The sequence below is a fragment of the Gracilinanus agilis genome, chromosome 6, assembly GCF_016433145.1.
Source record: "Gracilinanus agilis isolate LMUSP501 chromosome 6, AgileGrace, whole genome shotgun sequence".
Lineage (NCBI taxonomy): Eukaryota > Metazoa > Chordata > Mammalia > Didelphimorphia > Didelphidae > Gracilinanus > Gracilinanus agilis.
The window spans coordinates 143,399,890-143,424,740 of NC_058135.1; positions in this window are offsets into that span (position 1 = coordinate 143,399,890).

The following is a 24,851-nucleotide window of genomic DNA, read 5'->3' on the forward strand; positions in this document are numbered from 1 at the left end:
AGTTTGGTAGGATGTCTCATCATTGTCATTTTCTTCAATGAAATTATTGATTGTTTCTATGATTCCTTCTTTGACAAATTGGTTTTGGAGAATCATATTATTTAATTTCCAATTAGTTTTGATTTTCCTGTCCAGGTGCCCTTACTAATTATTATTTTTATTGCATTATGATCTGAGAAGGTTACATTTATTATTTCTGCTCTTTTGCATTTGTTTGCAATGATTCTATGCCCTATAACATGGTCAATCTTTGTGAATGTGCCATGTGCAGCTGAGAAGAAGGTGTATTCCTTTTTGTCCCTATTTATTTTTCTCCACATATCAATTAAATCTAATTTTTCTAGGACTTCATTCACCTCTCTTACCTCTTTCTTATTTATTTTTCGGTTTCATTTATCTAGATCTGACAGAGGAATATTTAGATCTCCCACTATTATGGTTTTACTATCTATTTATTAATGACCTTCCCTGTCTTTTTTAATCATATCTATTTTTACTTTGGCTTTGTCAGAAATCATAATAGCCACTCCTGCCTTCTTTTTCTCATTTGACACCCAAAAGATTTTGCTCAAACCCTGAACCTTAAACTTGTGTATGTCCACCCGCCTCATATGTGTTTCTTGTAGACAACATATGGTGGGGTTTTGGTTTTTAATCCACTCTGCTATTTGCTTCCGTTTTATGAGCGAGTTCATCCCATTCACATTCAGAGTTATAATCATCAGTTGTGCATTTGCTGACATTTTCAAATCCTCCCCCATTCCTACCCCTTCTCCTCAAACTATTTCCTTTAAAACCAGTGGTTTGCTATTAAGACCCTATCCCTTATCCCCTCCCTTGATTAACTTCCCTTACTACCCCCTCCCTTATTTTCCCCCCTCTTTTTGTTTTTAAAGGCCTTATGAATTCCCTTCCCCTTCACCCCTCCCTTTTTTTTGACCTCCCGACTCCCCTGCTCCCCTTGGTTTATCCCTTCTAACTTTCTCAGAAGGGTTAGATAAGAGTTTTATTTCCCAATGGATAGTATAGCTACTCTTCCCTCTCAGGGTTGATTACACTGAGAGTAAGGTTTGATTATTACCTCTTTATGCTCTCTTCCTCTCCTTCTTATAGTAGTATTTGTCCCCTCTCCCTCCCATGCCCTCTTTGTGTGTAATAGAATATTCTATTTTCTTATTCACTCAAGTTTCTCTTGGTGTCCCCTGCTATTTACCCCATCTTTCCCCTCCCCCACGCCATCTTAGATTATTTAGTGTTCCACCCTCACCCTGTGAATTATTCTTCTGATTACTATAATAGTGAATATTATAATTGTGAATAGAGTTCACTACAGAGAATTATACATAACATTTCTCTACATAGGAATACATATAATTAGATCTCACTGAGGCCCTTAAAAAGGCAAATTTAAAAATTATAAGTTTTCTTTCTTTCCCCTCTGTATCTTATTTACCTTTTCAGGTTTCTCTCGATTTTTGTGGTTCGATATCAAACTTTCCATTTAGCCCTGGTCTTTTCTGTGCAAATACCTGGAATTCTTCAATTTTGTTGAATGCCCATACTTTCCCCTGGAAATATATAGTCAGTTTTGATGGGTAGTTGATCCGTGGTTGCAGGCCCAGCTCTCTTGCCTTTCTGAATATTGTATTCCAAGCCTTACGGTCTTTTAGCGTGGAGGCTGCCAGATTCTGTGTGATCCTGATTGGAGCTCCTTGATATTTGAATTGTCTCTTTCTGGCTTCTTGTAAGATTTTTTCTTTTGCTTGAAAGCTTTTGATTTTGGCAATAATATTTCTACCCGTTTTTTTCTCTGGATCGAATGTAGTGGGTGTTCTATGAATCCTTTCGATGTTTATATTGCCCTCTTGTTGTAGGACTTCAGGGCAATTTTGCTGAATAATTTCTTTTAATACGGAGTCCAGGTTTCTATTAATTTCTGGTTTTTCTGGAAGACCAATTATTCTCAAATTGTCTCTTCTAGACTGGTTTTCTTGGTCTGTCACTCTCTCATTGAGATATTTCATGTTTCCTTCTATTTTTTCAGTCTTTTGACTTTGATTTATTTGTTCTTGTTGTCTTGAGAGATCATTAGCTTCTACTTGCTCAATTCTAGCCTTTAGGGATTGATTTTCGGCTATAATCTTTCGGTTTTCGGCCATAATCTTCTGGTTTTCGGCCATAATCTTCTGGTTTTAAGCCATAATCTTCTGGTATTCCTTTTCAATCTGGTCATCTCTGGTGTTCAATTGCAAGATTCTACCTTTTAAACAGTTATTTTCTTGCCAGATCTCTTCCATTTTCCTCAAAATCTCAGTTTTGAACTCTTCCATAGCTTGTGAGGAGTTTTCCTTATTTGAGGAGGGTCCGGATGCTTGTTTGTTCTCCTCCTCTGTTTGCTCGGTTATCTGGATTTTCTCTGTGTAAAAGTTGTCAAGTGTTAAAGGCTTCTTTTTCTTGTTGTTATTCTTTCTCTTCTGAGCATCCTGAGACTGGGTAGCCATCATTAGCACAGCAGCTTCTCAGGTTTATCCTCGGGCTCAGTGTCTGTCCGTGGTCTATTGGCTCCTGAGGTCTGAGTTCTAGTTTTTTCCAAGGTCAAGCCCCCTGTTGGACCCCCTTGCTTGATCCTCTGCAGGAGGTTCCTTTACAAGTCTCAGGGCGCTGCTTCCACAGTCGTATACCCGTCTGCACTGGTTCCCCACTCAGGTTTTCAGAGCTTTAGTTCCTGGCTGTGTCTGCCTCCACCCACGCCTCCGCCAGTACCTGTGCTCTCAGCCCGCGCTCTGAGCCCAGCGTCCACTCTCTGCTCCCGAGCTCAGATTTCGCGTGCGTTCTTTGGCTTACTGAGGTCCTAAATCTTGCTGCTCTCAGGAACAGGCCCCGGAGCTGCCAATGACTCGATGGGTGCCCCAAACTTGCTCTATTTCTTTTTAGCTGGCTTTGGCACTATAGATGTTGTTTGTGGAGGGGGTGGGGGGTGTGGTGGTTGCTCAGCCCGTGATTTAGTGAGGGCTGTTTCACCCCTTTATAGCCTGGAAATGTCTCGATTCCACGTACCTTCCACACTGTGCTCTGTTGTGGGGTTCCTCCGTTCGTCTGGACTTGTTTTTATGTCCCCTTGAGGAGTTCTGTATGTTTCGGTCAGGAGAGGTTAAGAGCTGCTTCTTACTCTGCCACCATCTTAACCCGGAACCTGCTCAGATAGTCTTAAAGTAGACTTAGACAAAAGAGAAATCATTGGGCAATCTTTAGGTTCTTGGAAAATGACTAAGACCACCAGGGACTTACCCCTGAGAACAGCTAGACTTTAGATACAGGAAGCTAAAGAGTATGGACATTGGGAACGTAGATAGAGCTGAGAGAGGCTACAGACAGTATGAGACTTGATGACAGTAGAAGCCTCACTGAGACTCAACAACTAAGCTCAGGAAAAACTTCTCTGTAGCTCAATACATGCTGAGGTAGCCCTCCTCACTCAGACTTCTGTCAGGGAAGGAAAAACCAGCATGGTAATGGTAAGCAATGGCCAAGAAATACAACTTTCAACCACCAGAAAGAATAAGAGAAAAGCATTAACCTTCAATTACTTTTACCAAGAAAAAATCCAGACAACAGAGCAGACAGCAGAGGAGGAAAAACAAGTACACACATCCAAACCTTCCCCCACCCAAATGGAAATTGTTAATAAACTCTTAAAGAGTTCAAATCTGAGATCATGAGAAAGGTGGATGAGATTTGGCCAGGAAAAGTGGGAAATAGCTCAAAAAGAAATTAGCAGGTTAAAAGACAGAAACTCCCAACTGGAGAAAGAAGACTCCAAATCAAATGAAATGATAAGCAAATTGGAAACAAATATTAAACAGCTGCAAGCCATAAAAAACAAGTTAGGCCAAAGCAAAAAAGGAAAATCAAAATATTATAGTGGAAAACCAGTCTTTAAAGACCAGAAATGAGCAAGTAGAAGCCAATGATCTCACAAGACAGCAAGAACTAATAAAGCAAAGTCAAAAGAGTGACAAAATAGAAGGAAGCATGAAGTATCTCACTGAGAAAATTAATAACCTTGAAAACAGATCAAGAAGAGAAAATTTGAGAATCACTGGTCTACCAGAAAACCCAGAAATAAACAGGAATCTTGACATCATACTGCAAGAAATTATCCAAGAAAACTGCCCTGATGTTCTTCAACAAGAAGGGAAAATAGGTATTGAAAAAAATTAATAGATCACCCTATACATTAAATATTCAAAAGACAACCCCCAGGAATATAATTACCGAATTCAAGAACTTCCAAGCTAAGGAGAAAATTTTACAAGAAGCCAGAAAGAGACAAATCAGATATCAAGGAGATCCAATGAGGATTAAAAGGATCTGGCACCCTCCACACTAAAAGACTGCAAGGCATGGAATATGATATTTAGAAACACAAAATAATTGGGTCTGGATTGGTGAGGGAATTCTGGGAAGATGGCAGCATAGAAACAACAAGGCTCCAAACCTTTATAAAGCACTTTACCATCAATTAAGAACAAAGGGCAGAGAGGAAACGGAAAACAAAATCTAACAACACAACATAGCAGGGGGTTCCTCCAGCTGAACCTAAATTAAAAGGTACTCAGAAAAAAAGAGGAAAAAAAGCCTGAATACTTGGAACTCTCTGGTGGTTAGGGAAAGAAAGGAGGAAGATCCCAGATCCCCTCCTCCTCCTAATGTGCTGAGTCTCCAGAGGATACTGGAATCCCTGGATGGGTTGGGCCACTATTCCTAGAGAGTGCCTCACTGGCACAGGTGTGCCAAATTCAAGTCTTTGATCACGGACAGCAAGGAAGCTGCTGGGGGAGAAACCCAGAGAGGTTGAACATACCCTCCATCTTGTGCTACCCCCCCATTCTCTAAAGGCTTTCACCTTGGGGTCCTCAGAGCAGTGTAGACCAAACACTCCCAGGCTTAATCCTATCAATACAACAGACAAGAAGTCTTAAGAGGGCAGGGAAGCTCCAACACTCCTCCCACAGAGACTAGAGTGAAAGAAGTTGAACTCACCTCTGTAGCTTTTACCACCAGCTGGGGAAAATCTGACCTTAGGGCACTTGGAGCTGAGCAGATTAATCTCACCTGGCTTAATCGTATCAGCACAGAAGACAAGAAGTCTTCAGAGGGCAGGGAAGCTCCAACAACCCTCCCCCAAAGACTACAAGAAAATAGCTGAATTCACTTCTTTAGCTTTTACCACCAGCTGGGAAAAATCTGGTCTCAGATCCCACTAACCTAATTAATCAACAAAACCGAGAAGCCCTCCCAGGGCTGAAAAGCCCAAACCCAAAAATATGATCAGAGGATCCACAATGAACAACTTCCAGAAATACTATAGCCAAATTCAAAAACTACCAGACCAAGGAAAAAATATTACAAGCTGCTAAGAAGAAGTCATTTAGATACCAGGAAACCACAGTTAGGATAACACAGGATCTGGCTGCATCTACACTGAAGGACAGGAAGGCATGGAATATAATATTCCAGGAAGCAAGAGAGCTAGTTCAACAACCAAGAATTAACTATCCAGCAAAATTGACTATGTTCTTGTCTGGGAAAGTATAGTCATTCAACAAAATCGAAGACTTCCAAGCATTCATAAAGAAAAAAAAACAGACTTAAGCAGAGAATTTGCTGCTCAAATTCTCAAGAGAATCACCATAAGGTATTTAAGAGAATGAGGGGGACAAACAAAACAAAACAAAACAAAAAACAATAAACTTTTCTTTAAGGGACTTAATAAGATCAATATCCCTATAAGGAAAGAAGATATTGGTAACGCTTAAAGATTGTTATTACCAACAGGATAGATAGAAGAAGTATAATTAGAGGGAAGTGGGACAAACTGTATAGGGTGAAATGTCAAGCTATATGTATGTATGTATATATACAAAATAGAGGTAAAAAAAGGAGATAATATTAAGAGAAAGGGGAAAACAGACAAATGGACTAAATTTATATTTCATAAATCAGTGCACGGGGTGAACAGAGGAGAAGACCAATAAAATGGAAGGGTAAAGAGGTTAGAGAAAGGAAATACTTAATTTGTAAGTGCATTTAAATTAACTTAAAGAGGGAAAAACAATCGTATCCATTGGGGGAGAGAATTGATTCGTGCCCTATTGAAAAGTAGAAGTGTAAAAAACAGACTGGTGGGGAGAGAAGCAATACAAGGGAGGGAGACAACTTGGGGGGGGAGTGCAGCGTAACTTTAAAGAACAATGAGAGGGGAATAAGAAAGGAGGGGGAAGAAAGGGAAGTACAACAAGGGAGGGGATCATGGGAACTGATTAAAAACAAAACACTGGTATACAAGGAAAGAGTAAAAGAAGAAAGCACAGGACAAGGAGAGAGAATCAAAGTGTCTGGGAATACACAGTTGATAATTATAGCTCTAAATGTGAATGGGATGAACTCGCCCATGAATGGAAACAAATAGCAGAGTGGATTAGAAACCAAAATCCTACCATATGTTGTCTACAAGAAACACATATGAGACAGGTAGACATATATAGAATAAAAATGAAAACATGGAGAAAAATCTATTGGGCTTCAAATGAGAAAAAGAAGGCAGGGGTTGCCATCATGATCTCTGTCAGAGCCAAAGTAAAAATAGATCTGGTTAAAAGAGATAGGGAAGGTAATTACATCCTAATAAAAGGCAGTATGAACAATGAAGAAATATCAGTACTTAACATGTATGCACCAAATGGTATAGCATCCAGATTTCTAAAGGAGAAGCTAGTGGACCTCAGGGATGAAATAAATAGCAAAACCATACTAGTACAGGACCTCAACCTTCCCCATTCAAACTTACATAAATCAAACCAAAAAATAAATTAGAAAGAGATGAGAGGTGAATGAAATCCTAGAAAAATTAGATTTAAGAGATATATTGAGAAAAATAAATAAGGACAAAAAGGAATATACCATGTTTTCAGCAGCACATAGAACATTCACAAAGATAGACCATGTAAGAGTACTTAGAAACATAGAAAACAAATGCAAAAAAGCAGAAATAATAAATGCAAACATATCAGATCATAATGTAATAAAAATAGTTATTAGTAAGAATAGATGGAGAGGCAAACCAAAAATTAACTAATATTATTCTCAAAAAAAATGTGGAGGAAAATGCCCTAGCAGTACCAGATCTTAAACTGTACTATAAAGCAGTGGTCATCAAAACAATATGGTACTGGCTAAGAGACAGAAAGAAGGATCAGTGGAATAGACTTGGGGTAAGTGACGTCAGCAAGACAGTCTATGATAAATCCCCAAAACTCAGATATTGGGACAAAAATCCACTATTTGACAAAAACTGCTGGGAAAATTAGAGAACAATATGGGAAAGATTGTGTCTAGATCAATATCTCATATCCTATACCAAGATAAATTCAGAATTGGTGAGTGACTTGAATATAAAGAAGGAAACTATAAATAAATTAGGTGAACACAGAATACTATACTTCACAGATCTTTGGGAAAGGAAAGATTTTAAAACCAAGCAAGAGTTAGAAAAATTTATAAAAGGTAAAATAAATAATTTTGACTACATTAAATTAAAAAGGTTTTGTGCAAACAAGACCAATGCAAGCAAAATTAGGAGGGAAGGAACAAATTGTGAAAAATTTATGACAAAAACTCTGACAAAAATCTTAGTACTCAAATATATAAGGAGCTAAATCAACTGTACAAAAAATTAAGCCATTTCCCTAATTGATAAATAGGCAAGATACATGAATAGACAATTTTCAGATAAAGAATTCAAAACCATCAATAAACACATGAAAATGTGTTCTAAATCTCATATTTAGAGAAATGCAAATTAAAACATCTCTGAGGTACCACCTCACACCTAACAGATTAGGTACCATGACAGCAAAGGAAAGTTTTAAATGCTGGAGGGTATGTAGCAAATTTGGGTCAATAATGCATTGCTAGTGGAGTTGTGAATTGATCCTACCATTTTGGATGGAAACTTGAAACTATGCCCAAAGGGACATAAAAGACTATACTCCTTTGATTCAGCCATGCCACTACTGGATTTATACCCCAAAGAGATCATAGAAAAAAAACCTGTACAAAAATATTTATAGCTGCAATATATGTGGTGGCCAAAAAAAATTGGAAAATGAGGGAAAATCCTTCAATTGGGGAATAGTTCATCAAATTGTGGTATCTGTTGGTGATGGAATACTATTGTGCTCAAAGGAATAATGAGATGGAGGAATTCCATGTGAACTGGATTGACTTCCAGGAATTAGTGCAGAGTGAAAGGAGCAGAATCAGGAGAATATTATACATAGAGACTGATATACTGTGATATAATAGAATATAATGGACTTATCTTCTAGCAGCAATGCAATGTTCCAGAACAATTCTTAGGGACTTATGAGAAAGAACACCATCCACATTCAGAGGAAGAACTGTGGGAAGAGAAATACAGAATAAAAACAACTGCTTGAACATATGGGTTGATGGGGACATGATTGAGGACGTAGACTCTAAATCAGGTGTCCGCAACATATGGCTCTCAAGCCATATCTGGCTCTTTTAAGGGCCAGCTATGGCTCTTTCTGCAGGAGCCATAAAGTCAATTTTTTTTCAGGCGCTGTTACAGGAGCTCACACTATTACAGGAGTGTGCACTGTGAGAACTGTACGGATCTCATGAAATTACATTTTTAAAAATGTGGCATTTATGGCTCTCACGGCCAAAACGTTTGCCGACCCCTGCTCTAAGTGAGCACCAAAGTTCAACTATCAATAACATGGAAATAGGTTTTGAATAATGATACATGTATAACCCAGTGGAATTGCTTGTTAGCTCTGAGTGGTTATGGGGAAGAGGGTTGGAAAAATCCTGAAACATGCAACCATGGAAAAATATTCTAAATAAATAAAAAATGATATAAATTGTGGAGAAGGGAATTTCTTTAGCTATGAGTATCAATTATATGATGTGTTAAGTTTTGAAATGTGCCTTGGTAATATTAGCTTATTTGACTGTTGTACATATGTGTATATATTTATACATATTGTCATATACATATAATTTTACTACTACTATTACTATTTATTTATATGCTGCTTTTAATAAAAAATTCATGGATCCATTCCCTAACTTCATATACTGAAAATACTTATGCTCAAAAGAAAACTTATTGAGTTCAGGTATCATTTCATTTTTTTGTCTTTACATCATATAGTTAGCAAAGGTTTAGGTACATAGAAGATGATAAATAAATACATATTGATTGAATAGTAGATAATAATGATGTTATGCAGACCTATAAGAACAGTTTTTTTTATCTTCCCAAGTTATTGTTTGAATACAGAGATATCTTTATTTTTTTAACATAGTGCTTTCACAGTAATTTGATATTTCTGCAACTCATTGTCACAAAATTAAAAATTGCAAACATTTCAAAGGGCAAGAAATCTTTTGAAAAATAATTTGTGTATGGGAAGTGGAAGAAAAGCCCTATCATGAGGCATATGTATGACTGGGAAAGGAGGATGTGTATTTATCTAGAGAGGGGCATAGATAACATATTGGCAGTTCTATATTAGCATCTATATATTATTAAATGAACTGGGGTATGTTGGCAGGTTCATTAAGGATAAATTATAGTAAGTTCATTCACAAAAGCTATGTATTACATCACCAGTATATATTACAGTTTGTTCAGCCATTCTCCAATTGAATGGCATACCCTTGTTTCCTAGTTTTTTTGCTACCACAAAAAGTGTGGCTATAAATATTTTTGTACAAGTCTGTTTATCTATGATCTCTTTGGGGTATAAACCCAGCAATGGTATGGCTGGATCAAAGGGCAGACAGTCTTTTAGAGCTCTTTGGCCATAGTTCCAAATTGTCACCCATAATGGTTGAATCAGTTCACAACTCCACCAGCAATGCATTAATGACCAATTTTGCCACATACTCTACAACATTTATTACTCTCCCCTACTATCATTTTATACAATCTGCTAGGTGTGAGGTGATATCTCAGAGTTGTTTTGATTTGCATTTCTCTAATTCTTAAAGATTTAGAACACTTTCTCATATAGTTATTGATAGTTTTGTTTTCTTTATCTGAAAATGGCCTATTCATGTCCTTTGCCCATTTATCAATTGGGGAATAGCTTGATTTTTTTATACAATTGATTTAGCCTCTTGTATATTTGAGTAATTAGACCTCAGTCAGAGTTTTTTGTTATAAAGATTATAGGGAGCCATGCCTCTATATGATTTTTTGGGGTCCTGAGCGGTGTGGTGGCATAGGATGGTTAAGGAAGGAGAAAGAAAATGAGAACAACTAGACTAGTGGTTTGCCCATGCTGTCCCAAAGTCTGTGGGCTTGGGAGTTTATTATATACTGGTTTCAAACAAAGAACACAGCTATGAAGGGGTAAGAGATCATACATAACCCATTAAAGTCTAAAGAGTAAAGGTATAAGTACCAAGACAATGGCCAAATTCCAACCATCAATTAGTAGGGATAATTCTGGGAGAGGAAATATTTTTATGGAGATGCTCACTTATTGAGTTCTATCTTCCAGGATTATAGGCACCTGGACAAATAAAGTCAAGACTAAAAGCGCCATACTCATCTAAGTATGCAGACTTATCTTAAGTAATGTTTGTTAGGGTTCAGGCTTCTTAATTATCAAGGAGAGGAATCATTAACTCAGTAGATGCTGGTCTGCCACTTCAAAGTTTTCCAATAGGAGTTCTAAGAAAGGTGGGGATCAAAACTGAGTCAAAAGAGGAGCCTCAGATTTTTATCTTAGATGGCCCATTCTGTCTGCATTCCTGACATGCAGTGCAGAAAAATCATACACACAGTTTTACTTGCCGATGATTTTGTAATGCGATCCAGATAAAATATCTGTTACAGACTCTGTTTCTCTAAATGACTCCTAATAGCCTTTTCGGAGGGATCAAGTTGATTTTGGATTAACCTACCTGCTGGTACCAGAGCCTTTTGGGGCTCAGGTGACCAGGACCAAACACAAAGACTGACTCAGCCTGGATTGGTCACATAGTGAATCCAGATAACAGGCCCTAAATTTGATCCTATTTCTCCAAAGGCTTTAATACATAGAATGGCTTCCCACAAAAGATTTTTCCCAGTTTGTTGTTTCCCTTCAGATTTTGATTGCATTGTTTTTGTTTGTACAAAAAATTTTAATTTAATATAATCAAAATTTTTTATTTTACATTTTGTAGTTTTTTCTAACTCTTGTAGTTTTTTCTAACTAAATCTTTCCTTTCCCAGAGATCTGAAAATATACTATTCTGTGTTCACTTAATTTATTTACTGTTTAATTCTTTATATTCAAGTAATTCACCCATTCTGAATTAATTTGGTGTAGGGTGTGAGATCTTTATCTAAACCTAATCTCTCCCATATTGTTTTCCAATTGTCCCAGCAGTTTTTGTCAAATAGTGGATTTTTGTCCCCAAAGGTCAGCTCTTTAGGTTCATCATGCACTGTCTTACTGACGTCACTTACCCCAAGTCTATTCTACTGATACTCTCTTCTACCTCTTAGCCAGTATCATATTGTTTTTATGACCACAGATTTATAATATAGTTTAATATCTGATATTGCTAGGCCACCTTTCTTCACATTTTTTTTATTATTTCACTTGATACTCTTGATCTTTTGTCCTTCCAAATGAACTTCGTCATAGCATTTTCTAATTTAGTAAAAAAGTTTTTTGGTAGTTTGATAAGTATGGCACTAAATAATTAAATTAATTTGGAAAGAATTGTCATTTTTATTATATTAGCTTGTCCTACACATGAGCCATCAATGTTTTTTTTTCAATTGTTTAGATCTAGGTTTTTTAAATTTATTTTTTAAACCCTTAACTTCTGTGTATTGGCTCCTAGGTGGAAGAGTGGTAAGGGTGGGCAATGGGGGTCAAGTGACTTGCCTAGGGTCACACAGCTGGGAAGTGCCTGAGGCCAGATTTGAACCTAGGACCTCCCATCTCTAGACCTGACTCTCAATCCACTGAGCTACCCAGCTGCCCCCTGTTTAGATCTAGTTTTAATTGTGTGGAAAGTGTTTTGTAGTTCATATAACTCATGTGTTTGTTTTGGTAGATAGATTCCTAACTATTTTATATTGTCTGGGGTGATTTTAAATGGTGTTTCTCTTTCAACCTCTTGCTACTGTGATGTGTTGAAGATATATAGAAATGCTTATGATTTATGTGCTTTTATCTTGTATCTTGCAACTTTGCTTAAGCTGTTGATTATTTCTACTAGCTTTTTAGTTGATTTTCTAGGATTTTTTAAGTAGACCATCATATCATCTGCAAAGAGTAATAGCTTTGTCTCCTCATTGCCTATTTTAATACTTTCAATATATTTTTCTTCTCTAATTGCTACAGCTAGTGTTTCTAGTACAATGTTAAATAATAGAGGTGATAATGGGCATTCTTGTTTCATTCCTGATCTTATTGAGAAGGCTTCTAATTTATCCCCTTTGCATATGATGCTTGTTGATGGTTTTAGATATATACTGTTTATTATTTTTAGGAAAGGTCCTTTCATTCTTATACTTTCTAGTGTTTTTAGTAGGAATGGGTATTGTATTTTGTCAAAGGCTTTTTCAACATCTATTGAGATAATCATGTCATTTTTGTTTGTTAGCCTGTTGAAATAGTCAATTATGTGGATGGTTTTCCTAATGTTGAACCATCCTTGCATTCCTGGTATAAATCCCACCTGATCATGATGGATAACCCTCTTGCTAGACTTTTTTTGCTAGTAGTCTAATTTAGATTTTTGAGCCTATGTTCATTAGGGAGATTGGTTTGTAGTTTTCTTTCTCTGTTTTTTATCTACTTGTCTTTGGAATCAGTATCATATTTGTGTCATAAAAGGAATTTGGTAGGACTCCTACTTTGCTTATAATACCAAATAATTTGTTCAGTATTGGGACTAGTTGTTCTTTGAATGTTTGATAGAATTTACTTGTGAATCCATCAGGCCCTGGTGATTTTTTCTTAGGAAGTTCTTTGATGGGTTGTTCAATTTCTTTTTCTGATATTGGATTATTTAAGTATTCTATTTCTTCTGCTGTTAATCCAGGCAATTTATATTTTTGTAAATATTCATCCATATCCCCTAGACTGCTATATTTATTGCCATATAATTGGGTAAAATTGTTTTTAATAATTGCCTTAATTTCCTCTTCATTGGAGGTGAGATCTCCCTTTTTGTCTTTGATACTAATTATTTGGTTTTTATTTTTTTCCTTTTTTACTTTATTGACCAGCACTTTGTCAATTTTGTTTGTTTTTTTTCAAAGTACCAGCTTCTAATCTCATTTATTAATTCAATATTTCTTTTATTTTCAATTTTATTAATTTCTCCTTTGATTTTCATAATCTCTAATTAAGTTTTCAGCTGGGGATTTTTAATTAGTTTGTTTTCTAGTTTTTTTTTTTAATTTGCATGCCAAATTCACTGATCTATGCCCTCCCTAATTTGTTAATACATTATTCTTTTAATTTACAATTTTCGCTCTTGTTTGAGAATGTCAGGACAACTGTCTCTGATAATTTCTTATAGGATGATATTTATCATCTTGTAGGATGATGTCTATTTGGAATCTAGAAAGAAGGTAGTTTAGATGGAGCCAATCTTATAAACTCTGCACCCTTCCACACCAAGATAAAAAAATTGACTTTGAGAAGAAAGAGGACAAAAATCTAACACCGGGACTGAGCAGGAGGTATCCTACTGCTGGACTACTGAAAATGTACTCCGAGTAAAAGGCTTGAATTCTTGAAATTTTGGGTCTGAGGGTATAGAAGGGGAATCCCAAGATCTCTCCCCCATGTGCTGTATAGAGTCTCCAGTGGCCTGTGAAATCTCAGGGTGTGCTGGTGCACCAGCCTGGAGAAAAGGCCTTGCTGGCTCCAGACTCAGGGGCAAATTCATATCCTTGATTGCATATATTAACAAATTAAGGAGGGCAGAGATCAGTGAATTGGGCATGCAAATAAAAAAAAAACTAGAATTCAAACAAATTAAAAGTCCCCAGTTGAAAATTTAGAGATTATAAAAATCAAAGGAGAAATTAATAAGATTGAAGTAAAAGAACTATTGAATTAATAAATAAGACTAGAAATTTGTACTTTGAAAAAACAAATAAAATTGATGAAGTACTGGTCAATCTAATAAAAAAGGAAAGAGGAAAACCAATGAACAGTATCAAAAATGAAAAAGGAGGCCTTACCTCTAATGAAGAAGAGTTGAACACAGGCACCAGGGGAGGTAACTGGAGGAGAAAGCCAGAGAAACACAGCAAAAACACATGGAAGTTTAAGGCTTAGAGAGAGTCAAAATCTCAGACCTCAGACCACTTAGCTTCCACACAGGGGCTTCAAGAGGAAAAAAAACCCAGATCAAACACAAGGACAGGGCAGGGGGATCCTCCTTCTGCACAGCTCAGCTCAGCAAAAGCACTCTTTATTTTCCCCCCACTTTTTTGTCCTCTTGAGGTTTTAGCCTTAGGGCAGATTAAATAGTGCAAAATAATGTAATCAATACAAGTTTAATACCATCAATTGGACAGACAAGAAGTCTTCAGAGAGCAGAGAAAGTAACTACAAACCTCCACTGCCAGATGAGTGAAGATGTTTTCATCAAACATCATTAAATCCATCTAATCTTAGGAATTCTCGGAAGATGGTGGCTTAGACAGTGTGAATCTTAAAACCTCCTCACCCTTACACATCGAGATAGAAAACAATGCACTTCAAGAAGAAAGAGGACCAAACATAATAAAGGGACAGAGCAGGGGGAACCCTACTGCAGTACAACTAAAGAGGCACAGCAAGAAAAAGGTTTGAATTCTTGAACTGTTGGGTCTGAGGGTGTAGAAGGGGAATTCCAGGATGCCTCCCCCACTTGCTGTATGGAGTCTCCAGTTGCCCCTGAAATTTAAGGGCAGGTGGGCACACAGGCCTGGAGAGAGCAGAGAGGGCCTTACTGTCATGGGACTTGGGGAGTTGAGAACAGGCACTGGAAAGGTGATTGGAAGAAAAAACAGAGAAACACAGCAAAAATGCCCAGGAGATGGTGGCTTAGAGAAAGCCAAACCTCAGACGGCAGACAGCTTGGCTTCCTCATACCAAGATAAAGAAAGAAGGGCTTCAAGAGGAAAGAAAATCAGATCAGACACAAGGACAGTTTAGGGGGATCCCACTGCTTGACAGCTCAGCTTAGTGAAAATGCTCCTTCTTGTCCCCCCTATGGATTTTTTCCTCCTCTCAAAGTTTTAGCCTCAGGGCAGATTAAGAAACGAATCCAATCAATACAGGCTTGATAACATCAATTCTAGAGACAATAAGTCTTCAGAGGGCAGAGAAAGTAACTAAGAACCTCCATTGCCAGCTGGGGGAAGATCTTTCATCAAAAATCATTAAATACATCTGCTCAAACTAGCAGAACAAAAAAGGAAAAATATGAGTAAGTAACAGAAAAAGATAAAAGAAATGACAACTGACAGCTTCTTTCAAGGAAGTTAAAAGAGAACAAATGAAATAGAAATAGAAGAAGAGGAAGCAGTTCCAACTAACTGGACACAGGCTTTGGAAGATCTCAAAATTCAATTAATTCAAGAACTTTAGGAACTCAAAAAGCAATCAAGAGAGGCAAGAGAGGCTAAAGACAATTTGAAAAAGGAAATACATCAATTAAAACAAGAAAATAAAGTCTTAAAAGCCAGAATTGGCCAGCATGAAAATGAAGCAAAGAAGGCAAAAGATGATCTACAAAAAAAGAAAAATCAGACCAGAATGAGGATGACCAAAAATCTAGGGATGAAAGTAAATCTTTAAAAAACAAAACTCAGTTATTATTGGGCTTCTGGGTTAAGATGGTGGCTGACTAGAATCTGGGCAACTTTCTCTCCTTACAAACCAATATAGCATACCTCCAAAGGACAAGAAAACACAATCCAAATGAAAGAAGGGACCCCACAATAGGGTGCAGTATTGAAGGTACTTGGGGTTTGGACCTTCCAGGCTATAAGGGGGGGAAATAGTTTACATCAAAATGCAAGTGGATCAACCCTCCCCAAACCAACTCATAGTACCAGAGTCAGACCCTGAGCTCCAGAGTTAGAGTGAGCAGGGGCACAAAATCTAGTCCCATTTCTGCTAGCTGGCACTACTAGGAGCTTGCCCGTGAGAGAAGCAAGACCTGAAATCCCAGTTGGCTAGGAAAATCAGACCTTGGATAAAGGAATGGGGCTGAGAGAGGCAACAGCAGTGCCAAGCTCACTCAGACTCAGGGGAAAACCCCAGGTAGAAGAGCAAACATAGGCCAATTTCCAAGCTCTGCTCAGCTGGTTAGGAAAAGGGGGCTCAACCCTGAAAATAGCTGGACCAAAGACCCCAGGAGGGTCCCCAGATAAGCCAAGAGACTCAAAAAGTAGACTCAGGCAAAAAACTGCTCCCTAACTCAATACAAAGGGAATCAGATTGCCTTACTCAGACTTCTGGCAGATGAAACATAATGATGCCAATCAAGGCCCAAGAAATAAACAAGAAGACCAAGAAAAAAGGTCAAACACTTGATAGCTTCTGCACAGAAAAAAAAAACAGAAAACAGAGGACAAACAATTAAAGACATCTAAAACTTCCCAAAAAAATGAAAATGAGTCACAAGAACTTGAAGAGTTCAAATCTGAGATTATGAGAAAGATGGAAGAGATCTGTCAAGAAAATAACAGTTTAAAGGGCAGAATTTTGCAATTGGAAAGTAAGGCTCAGAAATCAAATCAATTGATAAGCAAATTGAAGACCAGAAATGACCAGCTGGAAGAATTTTGAAGAACCAGATAGATCAGATTGAAAAGTAAAACCAGTCTCTAAAGGCTAGAATTGGGCAATTAGAATCCACTGATCTCTCAAGACAACAAGAACAAATGAAGCAAAGTTAAAAGACTGATGAAAAAGAAAGAAACATGAAATACCTCACTGAGAAATTGACAGATGAAGAAAATTAGTCTAGAAGAGACAATTTGAGAATCATTGGTCTTCCTGAAAAAGCAGAAACCAATAGAAATTTGGACTCCATTATAAAATGAATTACTCAGCAAAATTACTGGATTCTATAAGAAGAGGGCAATATGGACATTGAAAGGATCCATAGATCACCCTCTACACTAGACCCTGAAAAGACAACCCCCAGAAATATAATAGCTAAATTCAAGAGCTTCCAAATAAAAGAAAAAAATTACAAGAACAGAAAGAGACAACTCAGATATGAAGGAACACTAATCAGGATAATACAGGATCTAGCAGCCTCCACACTACAAGAGCTCAAGGCTTGAAATATGATATTCAGAAAGACAAGAGAACTGGGTCTACAATAAAGGATCACCTACCCATCAAAACTGAGTATATACTTCCAGGGGAAAGTATGGGCATTCAACAAGATAGAATATTTCTAAATATTTGCACAGAAAAGACCAGGATTAAATGGAAAGTTCAATATCCAACCACAAAAACCAAGAGAAACATGAAACAGTAAATAAGAAACAGAGGAGAGAGAAAGAAAACTCTTATTTTTAAAGTTGCCTCTTTAAGGGCTTTAATAAGATCAAATTATTTGTTTTCCTATATGGAGAAATATTATGTGTATTTTTCAAAAACTGTACTCACTATTATGGTAATTAGAAGAATTATTCTTCTAGGGAGAGGTTGGAGCACTAAATGGTCTAAGATGAGATGGGGTGGGGAAAAAAGAGGGGGGGTTGAATAGTAGATGGCATCAGGAGAAACTTGAATGAATAAGAAAAATAGGTTATTCTATACAACACAAAGAGAGCATGGGGAGGGGAGGGGATGAATACTATTATAAAAAGGAGAGGAAAAGAGCATTAAGAGGTAATATTTAAACCTTACTTTCAGCGGAATTAATCCTGAGAGGGAAGAGTAGTTATATACATTGGGATATAGAATTCTATCTAACCCTACTGAGAAAGTCAGAATAGATCAACCAAGGGGAGCAGAGGAGTGGGGAGGTCAAAAAAAGGAGGAGAGGAGAGGAGAGAGGGAATTATTTAGGCCTTAAAAATAAAAAGGGAGTAAGGGAGGGAGTGGAAAAGGAACTAAATCAAGGTAGGGTACTAGCATTACTGGTCTAAAACAAACCACTGGTTGAAAAGGAAATAGCCTAAGAATAAGAGGTAGAAGTAGGAGAGGATACCAAAATGTTGGTGAATAAACAACTGATAATTATAACTCTGTATGTGAATGGGATGAACTTGCCCATAAAACGGAAGCAAATAGCAGAGTGGATTAGAAGCCAAAATCCTACCATATGTTGTCTACAGGAAACACATATGAGGTGGGTGGACATAAACAGGTTTAAGGTAAAGGGCTTGAGCAAAATCTTTTGGGCTTCAAATGAGAAAAAGAAGGCAGGAGTGGTGATCATGATCTCTGACAGAGCCAAAGTAAAATTTGATTTGGTGAAAAAAGATAGGGAAGGTAATTACATCCTGATAAAAGGCAGTATAGACAATGAGGAAATAATAGTGCTCAACATGTATGCACCAAATGGTATAGCATCCAAATTGCTAAAGGAGAAACTGGAAGAGCTCAAGAAGGAAATATATGGTAAAACCATACTAGTGGGAGATCTAAATATTCCTCTTTCAGATTTAGATAAATTAAACCAAAAAATAAATAAGAAAGAGATAAGAGAGATAAATGAAATCCTACAAAAATTTGATTTAATAGATATGTGGAGAAAAATAAATAGGGACAAAAAGGAATACACCTTCTTTTCAACTGCACATGGTACATTCACAAAGATTTACCATGTAATAGGGCATAGAAACATTGCAAACAAATGCAAAATAGCTGAAATAATAAATGTAACCTTCTCAGATCATAATACAATAAAAATAATAATTAGTATGGGCACATGAACAGGCAAATCAAAAACTAATTGGAAATTAAATAATATGATTCTCCATAACCAGTTAAAGAAGACATCATAGAAACAATCAATAATTTCATTGAAGGGAATGACAATGATGAGACATCCTACCAAACTCTGTGGGATGCAGCTAAGGCAGTACTCAGGGGGATATTTATATCCTTGCATGCATGTATTAACAAATTAGAGAAGGCAAAGATCAATGAACTGGGCATGCAAATTAAAAAAAAAACTACAAAGGGAATAAATTAAAAATCCCCAGCCAACACCAAATTAGAGATTATAAAAATTAAAGGAGAAATCAATAAAATTGAAGGTAAAAGAACTATTACTATTATAAATAAGACATGAAGCTGGTACTTTGAAAAAAACAAACAAAATTGGCAAAGTACTGGCCAATCTAATTTAAAAAAGGAAAGAAGAAAACCAAATCATCACTATCAAAGATGAAAAGGGAGACCTCACCTCTAATGAAGAGGAAATAAAGGCAATCATTAAAAACTATTTTGCCCCATTATATGGCAATAAATATAGCAATTTAGGTGAGATGGATGATTATTTACAAAAATATAAATTACCTAAATTAATAGTAGAAGAAATTGAATATTTAAATAATCCCATATCAGAAAAAGTAATTGAACAAGCCATCAAAGAACTCCCTAAGAAAAAATCCCCAGGACTAGATGGATTCATAAGTGAATTCTATCAAACCTTCAAAGAACAATTAATTCCAGTACTCTACAAACTATTTGACATAATAAGCAAAGAATTAGTTCCACTAGACAAGCAAACTCCTGAGTAGAAACCAAAGTGCTTTTTGCCACTATGACCACCAAGGCAAACTCAAACTGGGACCAGTGAGCAAAGTGACCTGCTCACTTTAACCCCCAGGAATAAATTATTTTACTGCTTTCCAACTATCCCCTCACCCAGAGTTCTCCAGGGGGGTCCCCTGGAACTCCAGGTGAGGCTTGACCCTGTATCTTGCAGGAGTTCCACCCTGCCATTTTCCATGTTACAAACTTCAAATGACTTGAAGTCACTATCTAGTTATCAATAAAAAATCAAAAGTGAAGAGGTAAAAAAATTGTAAACATTCAAATTCATTTGTATATTTTCCCCCTAGTTTACCAAGATATTCTGGTTAGAGTACTGAACATAGGAAAATATGTCAGATACACAGAATGCAGTTAATAAAAACAAACATTATAAGAAATGGGAAAATACCTTTCCATTAAGATTTTCTAATATTACTAGCTCCATTTAGAAAGAAACTGATGTTAAAATAAGAGATTTTTAAATGGAAAGTCTAAAGAATAATTAAAGTTAATTGATATGTTATTATCCTTAAAAAAGTTCCTTTTACAGTTCTAAGAATATCAGGGAACAATTGAGTAGATAAAAAGCCAACTATAAATTGCCAAATAGCTCTTTTGGATAATAATACATTTCCAGACAAAAGATGTTTCAGGCCTAGGAAAGGAAGAGGAGGCATGTTTGCCTGAATGCCTTCATGTACCACCTGATCAGGATGAATTTGAATACATTGACCTCATTGAGTGATAAGATGTTTTAATATGGAAAGGAAGAATCAAATGTTAATGTGATGATGAAAGGATTCCATGAATTGAAAGGTCAACATTACAAAGGAATGAGAGATGTTGAACAATTTTGTTTCTATAATCTCTTCGTACCTAGAATTGATGCTAAATTTAAAATAATATTCTTTTAGAGCTGACAATTTAATTAAAAATATTTACCTAGTGTCATCCCTATCTATAGCTTATCATCCTGCTATAAAGCAAATATCCAAAATTTAATTCATCTCTACCTTGCCTTAAAATGCACTGATTTGTTACTATTTATGATAGAATTAACATTCTAACAATGAAATTATATTATAATATATTCAAATTAAACGATAATTCTATATATAATAAGTAATTTGATAGATTGTCAGTTAATGCCATCATGCAGTCCATTAATTATGGCATTTTTATTAAATTATTCTAATTTGTAAAAAGTAAATTATCTGAAATTTGCCTTGTTCACCATTTCATTTTTGAGGAAGTAAAGGAAATGAAATTAGGCCATTTGTTCTCCATTTGAAAGAGAAAAAAATAGTTATTGAAGAACTGATAAGAACCACAGAGAAAATGCTTGTCATCTTAAATTTTGCAATGTCAATGATATTTTAAGAAAGTAGATTAAGTAAAGAACAACTCAGAGAAAGAGTAGGCATTAGTCCATTATCTTGACTTAAAGGAGATATTTCAATAAAATATGGGGGTTTAAAATTAAATTCTAATGACAAATTCAAAAATTATATCTTTGATAAAAAAAACTTGTGTAGCAGCATAGGGAACTCTCCATTGAGTTGAGGTCTTTTAAACATACAGAAAGTATAGAAAGAGGGATATATAGCTAAGTACAAATACAAGAATGTACTATGCTTCAATAAGAATTATGTGAGAAAGATTAAAACCCTAAAGTATTAACAAAACCATAGGTAACAAAAATATTTTAAAATAAATTCTGACCCAAATGAAGAACATGTTAGAAAAAAAAAACAACTTTAAGATCATAATGTTAGTGTACTATAGAGGTGAGAGGATATAGGTGCTGTAATACTGGAAGATTGATAATGCATAATATATCCCATTGCTATTAGATTTTTGTTCACAAAATCATGCTCTATGGATACAAAAAGTAGAGCATAATATTAACTAAATTAAGCCCATAATATATCAAGATATGCAAAATAATACACAATTTTGTAAATATATGTATATAGCTATATCTATACCTCTCTATATCTATATATATCTTACATTCTCATGTACAGGAAGAATTTTGAGGAGAGCCAGTTTAATTTTAAATTAATCTAATAAATTAAGATTTTGTCAAGAATTCTATTGAACAGGAGAAGTAGACAAATAGATGTTATTGTTCACTAAGTCTACGAACTGATTTAGGTTTTTCCTGGAAAAGGTATTTGGATGTTTTGTCATTCCTTTCTTCAGGTAATTTTACAGATGAAGACACAGACAGATAAAATTAAGTGACTTGCCCTTAGTCACATAACTAATAAGAATATGTGGCCAGATTTGAACTCAGGACTTCCAAGCTCAATACTCAATCTACTGTGCTACCTAGATACAAATAGTATACATATTGTCAAGAACCAGATGGTATGTATGTTATAAAGCTATAAATTGATTGACAATATTGATCTGTAATGCAATTCTAAAAAGATTTTTTATTTGAATGATTTATTAAAACATAAATGGAGCTAATATATTTACTGAAGAAAACTTTATGAAGAACCCAAATTTTCTTTTCATAATATATCTGGATTGCAAAAAGGAAATTATTAAAAACCCAAATATACTTTTCATAATATATCTGGACTGCAAAAAGGAAAAAAAATCCACTCTGATTCTTTAGGAAAACTAATACACTTTGATCTATATTATAATACAGTTGTGGTAAATCATAGCCTGCTGAACATCCAAAATAAAATTATATTTAGTCAATAAAAATATTTGGAGTATGTAACAAAGGCAAAGATTACATGCTTATAAAATTTGTTCATGTATTTGCTTAACTATGAACATTTTATCAAATTATTTATCAGTGAAAAACTTTTATCCAACCAGAAGAGGAACTATTTTCTTTCTTTTCTCTCTTTTTTCTCTTTCTTTTCTTTCTTTCTCCCTATTTTCCCCTCTTTCTTTCTCTCTCTCTTTCTCTATTTCTCTCTCTGTGTGTCTTTTTCTCTGTCTCTGTCTTTCTCTCTATTTCTTTTTCTCTTTTTCTTTCTCTTTCTTCCTTTTTACACATCATCACTTACCATAGTGTTTCCCACTCATAAGACATTAAAATGATTATTAAATATAAATGACATATCAGTGTTATAGATTTGAGAGAGATGATTAATTTAGAGAAAGAGAGACATAGAAAAACACACAGAGAGATAGGGACAGATACAGAGAGATAGAGACAAAAAGACTCTATCTGTATAGAAAATTAGATGTTTCAGGACAGTCTTAGGTTACATCCACATTGAAGAGAGAGGTATCATGCAAGATGATAAGGCTGGAAATTAGATTAAGAGCAGCCATATAGCTAGATAGAAAATAAGTGCCAAAAAAAATTCAGGAAGAGGAGATAATCATATTCGGCAGGAAAACTAAAAAAAAAAACATTTCTGAGGTGTGAGGGGGGAAAACAGCATTGGATATTCAGTATTCAAATAATTATTAGTAACCTTGCAAAGACTAGTTTTAATTCAGTGATGGGAACAAAAATAGCCTACAGTAACTGGAAAGTGAGTGATTGGTGAGGAAGTGGGAACAATAAAGATATATGGGTCCATAAAGGCAAGGATAATGCTATTTTAAAAATTTGTCTACAATATTTTAAAATACTACTATTACTACAATCATAACTACTGTTGCTACTGCTAATTATTCTTATTCTTATTTACTAAATAATTTTAAAGTGTTTAGAACAAATATACCATCCATAAATCATTTTACCTTTTTACATGGACTATAATTGAATTACTAATTTTCTCTCACAAAAAGTGATGTCACCCTTAGCTTAACTTGCAGTACTCATGTCAACAATTCCCTGCATTGACTTCTGAGTTCCTTTATTACTGTCTCTGAGACAATATCATCTCTACTGACTTAGAATATTTAGAGTTTAAAAGTCACTGAGGCCAAAACTCAATCTTCTCAGAGGAACACTTAGAGTAAAGCTAATTCACAGTTTACATGACTCTCCATTTCTTAGAATCTTTCCTGTAAGATACTATTGGCCTTTGCAATGTGGCTGTCTTGATTGAGATTGAATTTTGAATTACTTTATGTATTAAGTAATGTCCATAGAGAACAGGAAAGATAATTTTCCTCTTTAATGAGAATGTTTTATGCACTGTTTTGTAAGAACAGACCACCCCCAAATCATTACATTTCCCTTCTAAAATGAGTAAATTATATTTTGAAGACATTAACTAGTTACTAATATGAAAGAATTGTCAGGATTGACAGTATGATAATGTAATTGACCAGTTGTTTTTCCTCTTTGAACTGATTTGTCTGTTTCTGTCTCCTTGTTTCTGTTTCTTTCCTATATATATATATATATATATATATATATATATATACATGTATATGAATATACATTCATATGTATTCATTTTGATGTGATTTATACACATATATTATATATAATATACGTATTGTATATTATTACTAGACTTTATAATCAAAGAAGACCAATGACAATAGAGAATTATTTCCTGACTTGTACATGAATTGAATTTCAGTGAGGCTGAGTTGTGCAAAGTTGATAGCCTCACTCTCTCTTCCAGTCATTGAAGTTCAGTAACAAGATAAAAGCCAAGATGACTGGTGTTGGCTCAGGATGCAGTCATTCACATTGACATCTTCAATGTCTAACCAAGCTCTAAGTGCTTCACACAGCTCCTGTCCCCTCCTACCTTCATAGTTGTTTATATGCTTGGGGTAGATAACCCCTAACTCAAAGATGAGTTTGAAGCCTATCAGATACCTTCAACTTGCTTTAACCTACCGGCTATATCAGTTTATTAGTGTGTGTCTACTGTTCATGCTATAACTTCTTGGAGCCACAAGTGAGACCTGAATGCAAATGTATACCAAAGCATGAAAGCAGCCCTGCAAAGGGCTTGGCAAACCTTCACACCAGAGGTACTAATCAGCTTCCATTTCTGTATGTATGCATGTATGTTTTTCTTCTGCTTTAATGCCATTATCTCAGAAGAACTGTAATTGTAGGAG